This window comes from Ambystoma mexicanum, chromosome 9, assembly GCF_040938575.1.
Source record: "Ambystoma mexicanum isolate Mex_15411 chromosome 9, UKY_AmexF1_1, whole genome shotgun sequence".
NCBI lineage: Eukaryota > Metazoa > Chordata > Amphibia > Caudata > Ambystomatidae > Ambystoma > Ambystoma mexicanum.
In genome coordinates this window covers 1,140,108,952-1,140,125,518 of record NC_090931.1, presented here as the reverse complement: position 1 = coordinate 1,140,125,518, position 16,567 = coordinate 1,140,108,952, and positions in this window count along the sequence as shown.

Below are 16,567 nucleotides of genomic sequence, written 5' to 3'. Positions count from 1 at the left end.
TCCACAATGGCGGCTATGGTGTCCCGGTCCAAACGGTAGAGGGTGTGGATCTGCTCATCAGTGAGGTTGAACGGATGTGCTCGGAGGCGTGGGATTGCGGGCTGCCTGCGTGGTGGTAGTGGCTGTGCTGGTGGGCCTTGCTGGCCCTGCCTTGCCCTCCTCCTCCTCCTGCGTCTCCTCCGTGCGGCCGGTTGTAGTTGGTGTTCGTCTTCCTCTTGGAGTTGGAGCACTTGCAGCGCTATCAGGTCCCCCAGGGCCAACATCGCGAGTCCTGCCGGTAGCATTTCGGTGTGGTTGTGGGAGGAGACTGGCTGTGCAATTCATGTGTTTTCAGGCTGTATGGCCTCCACCTGTGGTGATTCATTCCACCTGTGCAAACTGCTCTCCCCTTTGGCCGAGCACGTCACGCGCACAACGCTGCAAATCGGGGAATGGTATCTTGCTATTGCTATCATGTATTTGTACCCGATGGGCGTGTTGGATTGGTTGTTATGTTCATTCGGCTATGGTCCCATTGTTTCCCATTCCATCTGTGCAGTCGCGAACAGACTTGTGAAGGGTCAGTGGAACGTAGTACTCGAGTAACGGTGGGCCCTCATGCATCACTGTACCGAGTTGCAACGACGGGCGGGGCGTCCCATTCGTGGGTGAAGGCAGTTGCCATTTTCACACACAGCCGCACTCGATGGAATAATTAGGGATTTCAAACGGCCACAGATGCCTTTTCGACGTGATGTTGCAAATGAGGAATTCGAAGGGCGGCGCTTTCGGTTATCAGCTGGCGGCGAGGAGATGCCCACAGGTCTGACTGCAAATATAACGTTCTATTGTTCAATGTCCTTGAGACAGGGCCCATGGCGAGGGAGCAATGATTGATATGAATAGTTTGGGATGCGCATTAGCTACGTGGGTGATGAGGCCGGCCGTTCCAAAATACATGTTACTTCACAACACTGGAAATACGGGCTGGGGCACTGTGGATTTTGCAGGCTGCATGACGCACAGACTCAATGGATGTTTCTAATGTCATGTGAGTAATTATTCAGGCGTTTTGATCCCGGGATGAGGGAATGATGAATGGATGCATGGGCAGGTGATTTGATACAGAGTTTGCCATGTACAGGGCTTCTTGGGATCTATCCGCCTCCCCTACGCTATGTGATGCAGGCCTGCCATAGTGGGACCATCGTCTATCTGGCCTTGTTGAGCCCTCCCTGTCTCGAGGCGCCCTCAGACACTTGTGTCCATGCACGTTGACATTCCCATCTGATGGATTCTGTTTTGACAGACGCATGCACAGGTACACTCGTTAGTGATGGTGTTTGCACCTCGATATAGATGGTTATGAGTCGCAAGTGGTTTTGGGGTGGTGATGATCCTTTTGAGTGGGCTAGCATGCATATGGCTGTGGATTTCGTGTGATCATTGAAGTGAGTTGTTCGAATGTAGTTCTGATGGCCATTCTGTTCTTTTTCTTTTCTTCTGGTTGACAGGTATCTCCTCCCCTTTTGCCACTGCCATCTGTATGCCACTCCTGCAGATGGATTTTACTCCCGACACCTGCTGCTTCGTGTTAATCGGTGGAGCAGCATTACGATCTTATGGGACGATCGCCAATGGCCCACATGCCCTTACGCAGTACTGGTGTCTCGGAGCAACATTTCGGCCTTTCAGCTGGACTAGTGCCTCCCCATTGGGACAGCCCTGCGGTTCTGTGCGCTTCCATGTTGCCTTTTCGTACGTGAATGTGGCTCTGTGTACCATGGGGGTACAGGGCGACACACAAGTAGTGGCTGGTCATTTCTTGCGGATGCAGCCCACAATGGTGATTAGTGTTTTGGAGTTCATGGCCTGATGGCTGTATGGGCTTGGTGTCTTTGATGTGCATAAATTGCTATTCTGATTTGGCCCGTGTAGCGTTTTTCTTTGCAAGTGATGTGGCATATGCCTATTTGGGGGGCGATGTATTGTGAGGAGATCTGCATTGGGTTCCAGCTTCGGGGTTTAGTTGCGTGGTACTGTACTGGGCGCGTTTGCCTACTGAGCCCGTGAGGTCAGGGATGGGGGCTGCCTATATGACAGTGTGAATGTTGTCATGCTCAGGGGCGGGGGATTGGGTTTTGTGTAACAGATGCCGGTCAGCCAGGTGGACTGGTGGAATGATGTGATTTTCGGAATGTTGCTGGGCACAGGTGCCTGTGTTTGCGTGCGTTTCTTGGTGGGGGACTGTGGTCATGTCCATTGGGATGGCTTCTGTATTCGTGCCATCTGTGACCTGCAGCTCCCATTGGCCCCTCTTGTGTTGCTTTTGTTCGTTGGCATGCATGGGTGCTTTGTACATTTCAATGGTTGCATTGTGACTTCATTGCACCTACAGGGAGTTGTACTTTGTGGGCAGGGAGCGGTGTACAGGCACTCAGTGGGGCCGTTTACGGTTGATTCGCGATGCCGTACTTCTCGCCATGGCGGAATGGTACATTCCGCCATGCCTGATGGCGTTAGGTACATGTCCGCTAGGGTCGGAATTGGCGTACCGTTGCACCATGGTGGTGTTTGCGGTTTGGCATGGCGCGCGCGCGCGTGCTTGGTGCAGTTAGCGTTGGCGTTCACTACGGTGTCGCTAATGGCTTCGTACTTTGCGGTGACGGGTCATAGTCGCACCGAGCGCTATTCGATGGCGGTATTGCATTTCCGCCATCGTTTTTCGATTTCCGCCAGGGTCGTAATGAGGGCCCTTGTGTCCAAGTTGGTGTGAAAGGGGAATGAAGTTACTTCACTCTTCTGGGTGGTTTGTGCTAGACGGTGGTTAGCTGCACCCTGTCAGTAAGTGTAATACTGCTGTAACGGTATCAGGTAATAGTGTCCCCATACATAATGTCCCCATACATAATGTCACTGGGAAAAGCCATTGGCGACATTATAAATGGTGACATTATGTGTGGGGATAAAAAAAATATTCAGGAGTTTCGGGGGTGTCCCCCGCATGTTCAATGTAATAATGTCTCTGCCAAAAACAGCGACAGGAGACATTTTTACGGGGACATTATTACATGGACCCGCTGTAACCTGTCCTTGTTTAAATGTTCCTTGTTTAATGTGTCCTTGTTTGTAATGTTCCTTGTTTAATGTGTCCATGTTTTTGATGTTCCTTGTTTCTTCCCCTGTGTCTCCTAGGTCTAGGAGCAGACCAGGAGCGTGGCAAAGAGCAAGGCGCAGAGTGCCAAACTGAACAGTCAGGTAGGCAATGTTAGAGCGGGTGGTTAGGGTCTGAAAGGGTTCTTGGAAACTCACATTGCCTTTCCCTTTCTTGTATTGCTGATAGACAGAGCACGACGATGCCTCAATGAAGCGGGAGTGCATAGAGTGAGCAAAAGCAACTTGGTCAGGCAAGTCTTGTCCTGTTCCTTCTTCATCTGCTTTCTTCCTTCTCCCTCGATCCAGTCATCTTCTTCCCTGTCTAGTGGTTGTTCTCTTCTTTCTTCTTGCTTCCTTCTTCCTTATTCTTGGGTTGTTCTGGGCAGGATAGATGGATCAGCCCAGGTGACAAAGACCTTCCAGGCAGGCTTACTGGAACATCTGGCATGGGGTGCTGGGCATGGCAGCCTCTTATAGGCCCATTTGAAATCACGCAAGATTTGCAAAGCACGCAAGATGTGCCCTGAAGTCTTGTATATCCTGGTGGATGGTACATCTCTACATGCCTGACTACATGCCCCAGGCAGGCATTGCAGCAGAACGGTGGCCATCTTGGGGCAATGGAACCACGCATGCACGCGGCACACAGTGCACTGCTTTTGCTCCAAATATTATCCTGATCAGTTGCACCTGGCAAAAGCTTCAAGGACATAAAGGAAGCCCATGCGGGGCCATACCCCTCCAAAGATCCTGTTAGGTCCCGCTCCACTACAGATAATTTGGGAGAACAGAAGAGGCATCTTACGTCTATGACTTGGAACTTAGGGGAGGTCGGGCCCAACCCATTTTCTGTGCTTGACTGGTGCTCATAGCATAGCGTGCTACAGAGAATCAGTGCACAGCGTGCTACAGAGAATCAGAGAACAGCGTGCTATGGGGAAAAAGAGTATAACACCCCCAGGGAGAGGAGTAGGAATGACTATGACCCATTGCTGACATATGTCCTTATTTCACATACGCATCAGCATCAAAGGCGCAAGGTTCGCTGTAGGACCGCACATGGACCACTACAGTGCTAAAGTTAAGTAGCTCTTACTTGTATGAAAACTAACCTTGCAGCTTTGCATGAATGTAATGCCCGCTAAAAACATGTACTCAGTGCATGACACTAATGCATTTAGGCAGGGTATTTGGAACTGTTGTTGTGTACTAGTGTGAGACTGTATCTGGGGGCTTCGCTGTGGTGTATGTGGTTGTGCAGGCACAAAAGAATCACGTATGTTCCACAAAGGTATTGTGTATGTTCAACATGCTGTGTCGCATCAACAGCAGTCTTAAGGATCAATACGGAGCCGAGGAGCATTTTACCCTCCTACACTCTACCTAGCCACAACATCTCCCTAACCCTCGTCCCGGTTACCTATAAACTTCCAAACCCACCCAAAACATCCCACTTTCCCCATGGGGGTTGCAGAACCCCACATATACACAAGCGCAGTCACCAAAACCTCTGAGGGGAGGCAACAGTTCATGCTACCCCTGTGCAAGACGGTTTCTGCAGATTGCAAACCCTGTCACACAATCTCTTTTAGTCAACCTTCCTTTGTTCCAAATGCACCCATCCTCCAACTCCACTGCATTGTCAAATTCTCTTGTCACTCTGTGTGGCCCCCAGAACCTCGGCTCACATTTCGGCATTGTTCCAGGCCTCAGCACAAACACTCTGCTCCCCATATCCCACTCACCACTCCTCACATGATTCTGCCCATGATAACTTTCCTTCATGCACAAACCGCCTTTTCTCTTAACTCCCTATCACTCCACTCAACAAAATCTGATCTGTCCAACCAAGGTGGGTTTGTCACTGTGCATGGCTTTCTTCTTCTCAAAACCTCAAACGGAATTAGACCAGTGGTAGCATGTGGAGCTAACCTGTAAGCATAAATTCTCTTCCTCACCAGATCCCCTGAATTCTGGCCAGCATCGGTAGCCATTCTTATCCCCTGCATAAGTGCATGATTAAACTGCTTAACCGCACCATTTGTCTCAGAGGGATACAATGAGTTACAATGATGTGTCACTTGAACGCCTCTGAGAAATCACTCCATAATACACAGAGTCAATTGAACTTCATTGTCTCACTTCCTGGGAAGCCTTCCCTCTGAAACATATTATCCAAAATCTCAATTACCTCCACAATGTGTGCCTCAACCTATTTGTAAAACAAATGTCTCAGTACAATAACATACTTCTTCACTCCTCTTGCCCCAATCATCGTACCTAAGATGTCCAATGCCACAAATTCCCCAGGTGAACTAGGCAACTCAATGCGACTCAATGGCTGAACAAGGTTTCTCAGCATCTTATCTGCATCCCGACACACAGCACATTCCTTCACCAGCCCCTCAGTCTCAGATCCAGCCCAGGCCACCAATAATCTTCCCTAAACATCCCTTTTGTCTTCGTCATTCCCAAATCCCACTCTAAGCCACCTCCAAAATTCTTTTCCTCATTCCCAGCAGTGGAACCAACCGCCCAGCTTTACAAAAGTGTTCTTGCGCTACACTCAACTCCTTGACTTTGAGTAGCACACCAGTCTGTCGGTTGATTACCAATCTCTCCAACACGTCCTAAAAAATGCACAATGTGCTGAATATCAGCATCCTGCTCCACAGCCTCTGCCCACACTCTGTGATAGTCCCCTCACAGACGAAGAATACTTGATCCTCAAAAATTTCATTATTCTGCAAATTATTACTTGATTGATTACTTGATTGATTGTAAATATCAATAAAGACGTTGCAACATGCCTACATGCTCACAAGTCATCTACCTAATAAAATACTCCTTCTCAATAAGCAATTACTTAATTTCAGCCCCTCTCAGCACTTGTGAGGTGAAGGCTATGACCCCCTTGACAACATTTTGGTTCTGTAGCAGATTTGCACCCAGACCAGAATCACTTGCCTGGGTCATCACAAATAGCTCACATGCAGTGCCAAAACCTCACAACGTCGGTGCTCTCGCAATGGTACTCTTGATAACCTCAAATTCCTGTTGGCAGGTTTAATTCATTCAAATGGACACCCCTTCTTACACAGTTCCCTGATGGTTTTGCACCTGCCTAATACATTTGGAGCCATATTCTACCAGACCAAGAAATGACAAAACACTTGCCCTTTGCCAGTTACACCTTCACTATAGCTGAAACCAATTCCTCTTTAGACACCATTCCCCTCTCACTCCACTTATGTCCAAAACAATCAATCTATGGCAAGCAGAAGCAACACTTTTCCTTCGTAATGGTTAGATCAGCAAGGGACATTACCCTCAACACCAACGCCAGAAGCCGATCATGTTCTGCTACATCCTTTACTTTAATACGAAAAAGACCTCCTGACATGAACTAACTCAAACCTGTAATTTCTGGTTGAATAGTCAAAACACATCTCCACATTACTCTTTATGATGCGGCACTTCACACAAAGTAATTCATTTATGGAAAACATTTATTTCAGTGAACATGTTCCATCTTATTTTACAGAAACAAAAAAGAAAAAACAAAGCAAAGCAACACTAACTCATAAACATGGAGGAACCAATGTGGCCTCTTCTGATAAAATCAACAATTAATCTGAAATTTGAGAACGAAATATAAACTGGCTGACCACAAAATATAATGCAGCTACAAGTTTAAGTGTCAGTGCTTCAAAATAAAGTGAAGTGAAGACAGAAATGCATAGAAACAGTGGTGTTCACAATAATAGTGTGTAACTGTGACACAACGACAAATAAATAAAAACCACAAATAAAACTAATAAAATATTGCAGTGTTTAACCAACTCATGCACCTTTCTGAACAGTAAATTTGAGTTTCAATCTTATGTTAATACATCGTTCAACAACAAATTGCTTTTCTTGCACTTGATATCAGAGTGACTGGGGTGCATGCGCTGGTAAACTAATGCTTACGTCCCCATTTAATGTCAATGCATTTAATGTCAATCCACACAGCCTAACTATATGGGTACTGGATATATCTAACTCCTTCCTAATCAAGGGAGCTACTAGATGGTCCTTTGGGCATTTTGGCAGAAAGATGTTATGTGTACTGCCTTCTTCGGGGCAGGACTTCATGGGACACAGTGCAAAAAGACATGAAGACTTTTAAGTGAAGGTAACTATAACTGAATATATAAGAAAACAGTTACTCAATCAGTGTGTGTGCTTCAATTAATAACTGACCTTATCATAGTGCTCCAAGTAAAGGCACCATTGTAACTCCCGTCTTCAGTCGATGGGCAAACTCATGGGAATCAAGTGCTTCCCCCAAAAAAACAGCACGTTTATCATATCCAACCTACAGCACACCACCACAAAAAAAGGGAATGGAAATCAATACATCAGTCCTTGTTACCAATTTGGCAGTAACACTCTGGTACTACCGGCGAGTTGCTGCCGAATTTGTAACACCGTTCCGCCCCCTGATATCCGAGTGCACAAGTTCCGGCATTCCGGGATGTCAGGCTGCGAAACGTGCAAGTCTCCATTCCCGTGGAATCCGATTGGACTTCACAGAATGGGGACACGAAAGCACCGGTATTGTTTCTAATGCTGCCGGTGCTTCCGTGAAAACCATGCCTGCAGGGGCCGGTGCCCCTGGCAGGTCAGACCTGCTGGGAGCAACAGCCCCTGCAGGCATACATATAGTCTGGCGGTCCGGAAAGGGTGCAGGTACGCTGTTACCGGCACCCTTATTTCTGGACCACCAGACTTGTAATGAGGCCCATCATCTTGGAAATACACCAAAACCCTTGCCATCTTTCAATAATGCATACACCACCCTCTGAAAGGATGAAGAAGCTGACACTAGACCAAAAGACATTCTTATAAATCTAAATATCCCCTCATGCGTGACACAGCTGATATAATCTTTTGAGTCCAGATGTAATTTAACCTGGTGATATGCTGAGGCCAAGTCAAGCGTGCTGCATTCCTTAGCTCCCGCAGCTAAACTTACCAATTCACCAATGTTTGGAAGAGGAAACTTATCCATAACCACAGCCTTGTTAAGACCACGGAGGTCCACACATATTCGTACCTGCCTATTGCTCTTTAGGACCACTGCCACTGGCAGAATTCACTCTGAGGCCTCCACAACCTCAATAGCACCATCCTTCATTAATTTATTGATATCATTTTTTTACCTCTTCCCTCGAAGAAATAGGAATATTCCTCACTCGTGCAACAATGGGCACTGCCTCTTTTGTATGTTAGTCTTATGATGATGCCCCTTGAGACGTTGCAAATTCTCCCTGAAAATATCACGGCTCAGTTTCTCAGGGCTATCCTCCTGACTCACCACCACCACCACCACATGACCTAGCACACTGGGATCAATCTTAATCCCCATCTCACTTTGCTCATGCCATCCTAAAAGATATCCTCCCCTTTCATAGACATACACATTAGCTCCAATTTGTCTTCCCTTACACTCCAGGCAAGCTCTGAACACTCCAAAAATGTCAATGTGGACACTACCATAGGTATTTTTCTTTACTCTCAGTGGATCCAATTGCATGCCCTGACATTTCTCTTTCCACACATTTTTATCAATTATGGTATGTGTTTATTTTTTTTAAACATTTTTTATTTATTAGGCATATAGTTAATTGCAAACTTTTGCCAATCACATCACAATCATCCCCAGTATTCCATAACTTAGAATTCTTTACATTTTAAAAGAATTACAATTTCCAAAACGTTTACCAAGGCGCAAATCAACCCAACATGTTCCCCACAATACAGGGCCTGTGACCATGCATCAGCATTGAGTCTGAATTTCTTGGACAGACGATTGTAAAAATACAAAGTTCTGTGTGGTCTCAACTCTGGGCAGAACAGGGTTACAGTCTGCATTTGATATTGTCTGCTCCCAGTCCATATCTACATAAAGTGGTCTTAGTACGTAGTATGTTTAGCCAAAATCTAAGGAACAAGTCTCAGTATCTTGGACTCTTGAACTTTTTTAGATATGATGGTGTCAGATTAAAACAGGCTGCAAGAGCGTATGTACCTTACAGTTGTCTCTTTTCATTTCTGTGCCTCTCCAGTCATCAGTCCACACTATTCTTTTTACATACGTTGGATTATGACATAAAATCTCAACCGTTAAGCCCAGATTTGACAGCAGTTGCACTACATCTTCCCAACCACATGTTCAATGCCCAGTCAGGGGCAACACTTTAATTTGGCAACAGAATACTAAATTCGATAGGGAAATCAGATGTTTGTAGTTTGCTAAAGAGGAGTAACGATTTCCTCTTATATCTAGTGATAACAAGCTGATCTCGTGCCTAATCACTGCCATGGGAACAGCCTATGGAAAAAGCAGAATGTGTCTCCAGAACCTTCCTTCAAGGCGGTCCCATATTTCCTAAGACAATCCAAGACAGAATTCGGCAGCTTAAGTTATTGCTGGGATCACTTTCTGATTAAAAAAGTGTACAATCGGGAGGAGTGAAAACTTCCCATATTTCCGTCTGATTATCAGACCCTGGGCGGTTAATTGTTTTATTTTGATCTCCAGATGATCTTTCCTGTGGCTTTCACTTGAGCTTGCGCTTATAATGGCGCCTAGATATTTAATAGATGCATCCGGCCTGAGACGATGATTGTTTAGGAGCCGACGCATGTTCTTCGTTTTTCTGATGTTTCTGTTGTCTAAGATTAGTATTTCAGATATACTAGCATTCAGCCACTTTGTTCCACATATCGTTGGGGATATCCAATTTCTTCTGCAGGCCTCTTGGGGTTCTATCTAATAGGACCAGGTCATCGGCATAAAGGAGCCACCCAGTCATGTGACCATTTAACTTTGGAGAGCAGGATGGTGGAGGATCCATTACTTTTCGCAGATCAGAAATGAAGACATTAAATAATGAAGCAGTTAGAGGACACTTGGTTAAGTCTGATCTGCAAAGATTTTCCGATATATAGATCTTTGATAGCTGCTAATAGATTTAAAGGACATTTCGAGTCACACAATTTCTCCCACAAACGATCTCTAACAATGCTATCGAATGCATATTCCATGTCGATGCATGCTAAGTCGATTTTACAGTCGCCTATGAGCATCTTCATTTTCATAAGCCTCATTAGGAGTAGATTCAGGTTGCACCCCACGCCTTTGACAAAGCCGGTTTGCTGACGATCAAGTGTGCCAGTCTCGCTGACCCACTTGTTCATCCGCCTTAGGAGCACTGTGGCGAAGATCTTGCATAGAACATCAAGTAGGGCGATTGGGCGGGAATTTTTGTGGTTTGACCGAATGCCCTTCTTGAAAATTGGTACTACCACACAATGCTTCCAGGAGATTGGAACCTGGCCCCTCTGGGCAATCCTTTTAAATTAGGTCTGGCAGAATAGAGCCCATGCTTCGGGAGCAGCCTTCAAGATTTAGGTAGTTAGACCATCAGGTCTGGGAATTAGTGACCTGCGTGCTTTCATGATTATGGATAGGATTTCTTCTTTGTCAAAACTGATATTCCATGAAATGCCATCAGTAGCTAAAGGGTCATCTCTTTGTTGGGTGGTGTTCGTGTATAGATTCCCAAAATAGGTCACACACAGTTTTTCCGGTATGGGGTTCAATTGGAAGGGACAGGTGGTTGGTTTCCCTCCTTTCAGGAGTTGCCACAGGTTCCTGAATGATGGTATAGTCCGCCCATGTGTCCACTAGGATGGATATCTCAGCCCTGCTGACTTTCACAACGGCATGCGGCTTCTTTCCTTTCTTGGGTTTAGAACCAACTTGGCTGACCGACCAGCTAACTTAACTCCTTCAGCACATGATTATTTTTTTTAATGTTTTTATTTTTATTTGGTCTAGTTGCAAGCAACTTTTCAAATATATAAACATATATCTTTAAAACACATATTCACATATGACAATATTTAAAAATTTGATTAATATATATTCTCGAATGAACATAGATATAATGATAATAGCCGTTTACAAAATACCATTACAATTACAATTACAACCCCCATCAAATCAGATCATTACCCTTTCTCACATAGATTAGTAACTCCAAACATAGCATATACCAGTCGACCACTAAATGTAGTTTCCAGCTTTTTGCTCCACACCCCTTCAGGAGTCCTCGTTCCTCGGTAGTACCATATTTAAAAACTGGACAATGGCTAATTGCACCCTCTCGCTCGGGTTAGAGAACAACATTTGCCATATTTTAGCATCCGTCAGCTCAGAGTAGGTAACAAACACATTATTAAAACATCTTATCCGTATATTCCTCAACACTTCACATTCAACCAGCAAATGTTGCAGTGTTTCCCTTTTCCCTAATAACAAACAATATCTGCAATAGTTGCACTCCATTGATATCAATTTTCGTCTACACTGGACATCCTGGGTGTTCCAAAGATTTAATCTAAACCTCAAAAAATCAGCCCGGACCTTCTGTGACGGGCATTTCACCAAATAAGGTGCTATCGAGCCATAGCGCTTCATTCCAAATAGCCAGATGTTAAAATCTTTATATTTAGTACATTTTGTTAGGTTTCTCGCACAGGCTGCTTGAAAGAATTTGACTTTAGCGCGGTCAGGGTTTGCAATCAACACATCAATAGAGACATCAGCTTCTGCAAGATAATCAAACACATTCTCGTGCCACGCCTACGGGAACCTATTATTAGATTTGAACAAATTATGGGCTACTATTTCTAAGATCGATCTACTGTTTACCCCAGTCAGGCATTTGCGTCAAAAGGCACATTGACACCAAACCGCCTGTGCATGCCTAGACAGTAAGCCCAATTCATACCGAATCATAGCAATTGGTGCTGCATTTGGCAAATTCAATATCTGTCTCCAATACTTAGCTTCTAGCAAGTCCCACTCATGTTCATTATCAAGTATTCTTCCCTCTATTCCATATAGCATAATTGGTAATGCCTTCATTTTATAGAAGGTCACCACATGCTTTATGGAGAACTTCCCAAATCTAGTGATTAAAATTCTGGACTGTGAGGTTGAGTGCTGTAATTTATTCCTGAGAACTGCCACTTCATCAGATATATTTTGCTTAGAGGAGGAGATGACAGTCCCCAGATATTTATAGTTCGATACTCTTAATAATTCGCTATCTTGAAGCCTCCAGGACTGGGGCGGGGCTCGACTCTTCCGTTCCCCAGATGGTACGCAACTTAAGACTTGGGAATTAGAGACATTAATCACCAAATTACTAGCCTTGGCATAGTCATCTAACCTGGACAGCATACGTTGCAGACCCTTTGGTGTTTTAGAGAGCAACACCAAATCGTCCGCATAAAGTAAGTACGGGATTGCTGGAGACCAATTCTCGGGGCATCACTATTACAATTAACAAATTCCCCTCCCAGGTCTAAAATGAAGAAATTAAATAAGAACGCTGCCAAAGGGCAGCCCTGTTTTAGTCCACGGGTCTCTATTTCAGGCGACAGTCTCCCTTTAAGTGAGATCCGCACCCTCATTGATGTTTTCGAATGAAACATGATGATTAATGATAGAAGGGAATGAGGACACTTATACTCAGCCAGCTTTTGAAATAGACGCGCTCTATCAACTGAGTCAAAAGCGGCTCTAAAATCGATAAAGCCCATATACAGCGGTTGCCTATGTTCCGCCTGATGGGCTATGATCATTCTCAGTGTTATTATATTTGGAATTGTTCCTAGACCTTTAATAAATCCTGATTCTAATGGGTCACTTAGATTTTTTTCCTTAACCCAATCCAGCAATTTGCCCAATAATAGCCGGCAAAACAATTTCCCAGAGACATCAAGGAGAGAGATAGGCCTATAGCTACATGGATCTTGTCTATCTCCGTTTTTATAAATGGGAATTGTAATTGCCTGGGTCCATGAACTAGGAAGAACCTGGGTTTTGTTTATTAGCTGGAAGATTTTAAATAATATAAACACCCATAACTCAGGATGTTTCTTAAGGTCAAAATTCGACATGCCATCCGGCCCTCTCGCCTTTGAGTTAATCAGCGCTGTAATATCTGATATCTCAAACTTCAAGAAAAAGTGCAAAGGTGGAATAGCTAGCACAGGGATATTTTCCTGATCCGGGAGGGCATACAATTTAGTGAAATGAGCAACCCATACATGTGTCTGGACCGTAGTCTCTTGTAGGGCGACTTGCGGGGCCACCACAGCATTGTTTATAGCCGACCACATCTTTGCAATGTTTTTGCTTGCTAAAATCTGAAGCATATTTAACCCATCTGATTGGAGCAATGTCGCTCTGTGGCCTTTCACCCAATTCCTGTAGGACGTTCTTATCTTAGTGATTATAGATTGTCTCAAATGACTTGGTTCTTTTTGGGTAGCACGCAGTTGGGCGCGTTCTTCCGCCTTTCTTACTTTCACCACCTTATCGAATGAGTGGAGATGTGGTGTTGGCTGTTTCCTTCTACCAATTTGACCACTAAACACCAAGAATAGGTCGGCTTGGACATTCTCAACATCCTCACTCGAAAGCCCATACTCAGGGATACCCAGTCTCAGCAAACGTTCTAGGTTTGAGACATCTTTCTCCGACCATCAAAGTCAGTTACCACCAGCATTTACTACACAAACACCATCAATTGGATTAGTCTCTGATCGAGAACTGAATGTACCATCGGTCCATTGCGCTTTAAGAATATTATGATCACTTGCCTCGGTTTTAAGCACAACAAAGTTGACTACTGCCGGCCATAGAGCCTCAGCACATGATTATTGTCCATCATCACGTTCATCCTCATAAGGAAACTCGACAATTTCTCATACAGTCCCCTGTAGTAAAAATGCAAGTTCAGGGCAGTAAAAAGGCATGAACTTATCAGCTGTGAGATTGTCTTGGGAGGATAGCTCAGGGACAACGTGCTCGCCTTGGAAGCAAGACGACACAGAGCACCATAGGTTCGATTCCCAGGTTGGTGCTTAAAAACCTCTGGGTATTAAGCACGTTATAAATAACCTATCATATCATATCATATCATTGGCCCACTAAAAGGGGAGGAGGCTTCGTGGATAGCCACACAGTTCTTTGTAATACGCTGAAGAATGCCTTAAATAATTTTATTTTAATTGCAAACTACACGTTCTCAGGATCCTGCAGTAAGAAATAAACAGCCTTTGATGCTTTCGAGGTCAGGAAGCAAAGCTCATGGGTGCCGGGTAAATGCAGTTAATGCACCACCGTTTTATAATTGGGCATATTAGTTTATGAAATGGGTCTACTGGTGGTTTCAAAATGTCCCTTGACGGTTTCAAATTGCCCTTTGCACATGTGAACATGGGAAGGGGTTCAAAGAGTTTCAACAAGATGCAACATTAAAATGGTAATTTGTCAATGGTTCAAGACTCCTCCAGTGTCATGATCGGTTGCATTCTCATGAGAAATGGATGGAGATGACAGGTGGCAGATGAATAAAGATCCGCTGGCCATCTCAAATGTCTCAATGTTTTGGCACTATGATGTGCGAATTGTGGGTTGGGCTGTGACATCACAGAGGTTGTCGAGGGTGGTGTGGCAAGGTTTGCAGAACCCAATCATCTCAGGATAATGTATGTCCCACCATAGAAGAATGACATAGCTCTACCAATTATCCTCACATGGGGGACTAACTTAATAATGCAATATGGTTTTATGCTAATTAGTTAGTGTGATAATAAAAGTTCTTGTTTTGACAGCGCCTTTCATGCAGTTGTGCTCTGCATTCTGTGCGAATTTTGCTTTCCCTGCTGCGTCTGGGCCCAGAATAAATTGGGTTACTTCTTGCTCGGTGTACACTCTTTTTTTGGATTACTTTTGTAATTTATATTGGTGAGTTCTGAGTCAACATGCTGTGCATTTTGGTGGTCCGTACCGGGAATGCAGCTTTCCTGACCAGACATGGTAATTCCAGCCGTGCTCCGGGAGGAGTTCTCCAGGACAGCGTTTGCAGACCAGTCCTAAGAGATCAACACCGAGGAGGTTGTGCAGACACTGAGTTTGCGAAGGTCTGCCTGGTTGAAACGCTCCCTGCGCTCGGAAGGGGGTACTGGCCTTTAAAGGAAGACTCAGAGGTCGAGAAGACTCGAGAATCTCCACAGAAGGATACGTAAGTGTACCCATGCATGAACGCATAGGGGAGAGGGATTATTTGTATGGTGAATAGGATGTACGCTCAAGAGGTAGAGGACAATTGGCCGTAGTAGTCATAGATTTTAGGTCCACTTACCCGATAGGCAGTGAGTGGACGGTGGCACATCTGTGTTATTTTATTTATTTATTTATTTAAAATGTGGATAAACTGCATCACATGCTCAGGTGCCTCACAGCGCACAGAGGGCAGAGCAGGGGGTTGTGTAGTAAGTGGCGGACCTTGTTAGACGAGAGTTGCGTGTAGTGCAGGCAATTGGTATAGTTGCATAATTTATTATTTACCAGTTAAGGAGTAATGCAATTGTAAAGAGAAGGGAAAAGGCATATACATTGGTGTCTTGTTTAAGCAGTGGTAGTTTCTTGTAATAAAGTGACATTATTTTAATTTCTGTTTATTGTGGCTGTGGAGCTAGCGGAAGAGCCAGAGCTGAACTATTATGTAAATATTGGAGTAGCTGTGTAGCACGTGCAGGAGGCATGGTTGAACGGAGGGAGGAGCAACCAAACCCTTTGCACATTAAAATAAGGCATAATTGTTAAGGTGGCAGACTTAGGAGAGGGCCATTTGTGTATTTTCTGAAACTAACAGGACAGGCCTGTGGAGAAGGCCATTGTGTGTAAGTGTTGTGAAAGAGCGGGGCCTGCGGAGAAGGCCATTGTGAACAAAATAGGTTGAATGAGTAAGGCAGTAAGTATAAGAGTGAGTGACTGTGAGTGAGGAAGGGATACTTGTTTTTTGGGGTATAAGGGGCCAAGAAAATAAGGGGAGAAGAAAGAGTACTCTAAAAATTGGAAAAAAGGGCATAATAATGTCATCCTATTACATGGATTCCCCCCTTGATCATATGTGCAAAGAATTGCCCCAACATCACGATAGAATATTAAAATATCACTTTCAGTGGATGAACGGCTCAGTGGTAAAGCGTTATCAGGAATGGCCCGGTGAGGGCGACAGGACATGGAAGAGGACAAACCAGACACGACAGAAGGTGATAACACTGCATCAGACTGGGAAGTCAGCAGTGACAAAGACAGTAGGGATGAGGATTTGACTCTTGTGATTTAACAAGTGTGAGTAGAGGAAGGAAGAACAGAGAAGGGGAACACAAAGAAAGAGGGGAGCAAACAGGGAACTGGTTAAATAGGCTTTGAAACAGAAAAGCAAGTATGGCAGTAGCAAAAAGACCACAACAGGGGTTAAGAACGGAGCACAAACCCAGTTGTCCCTTCTAC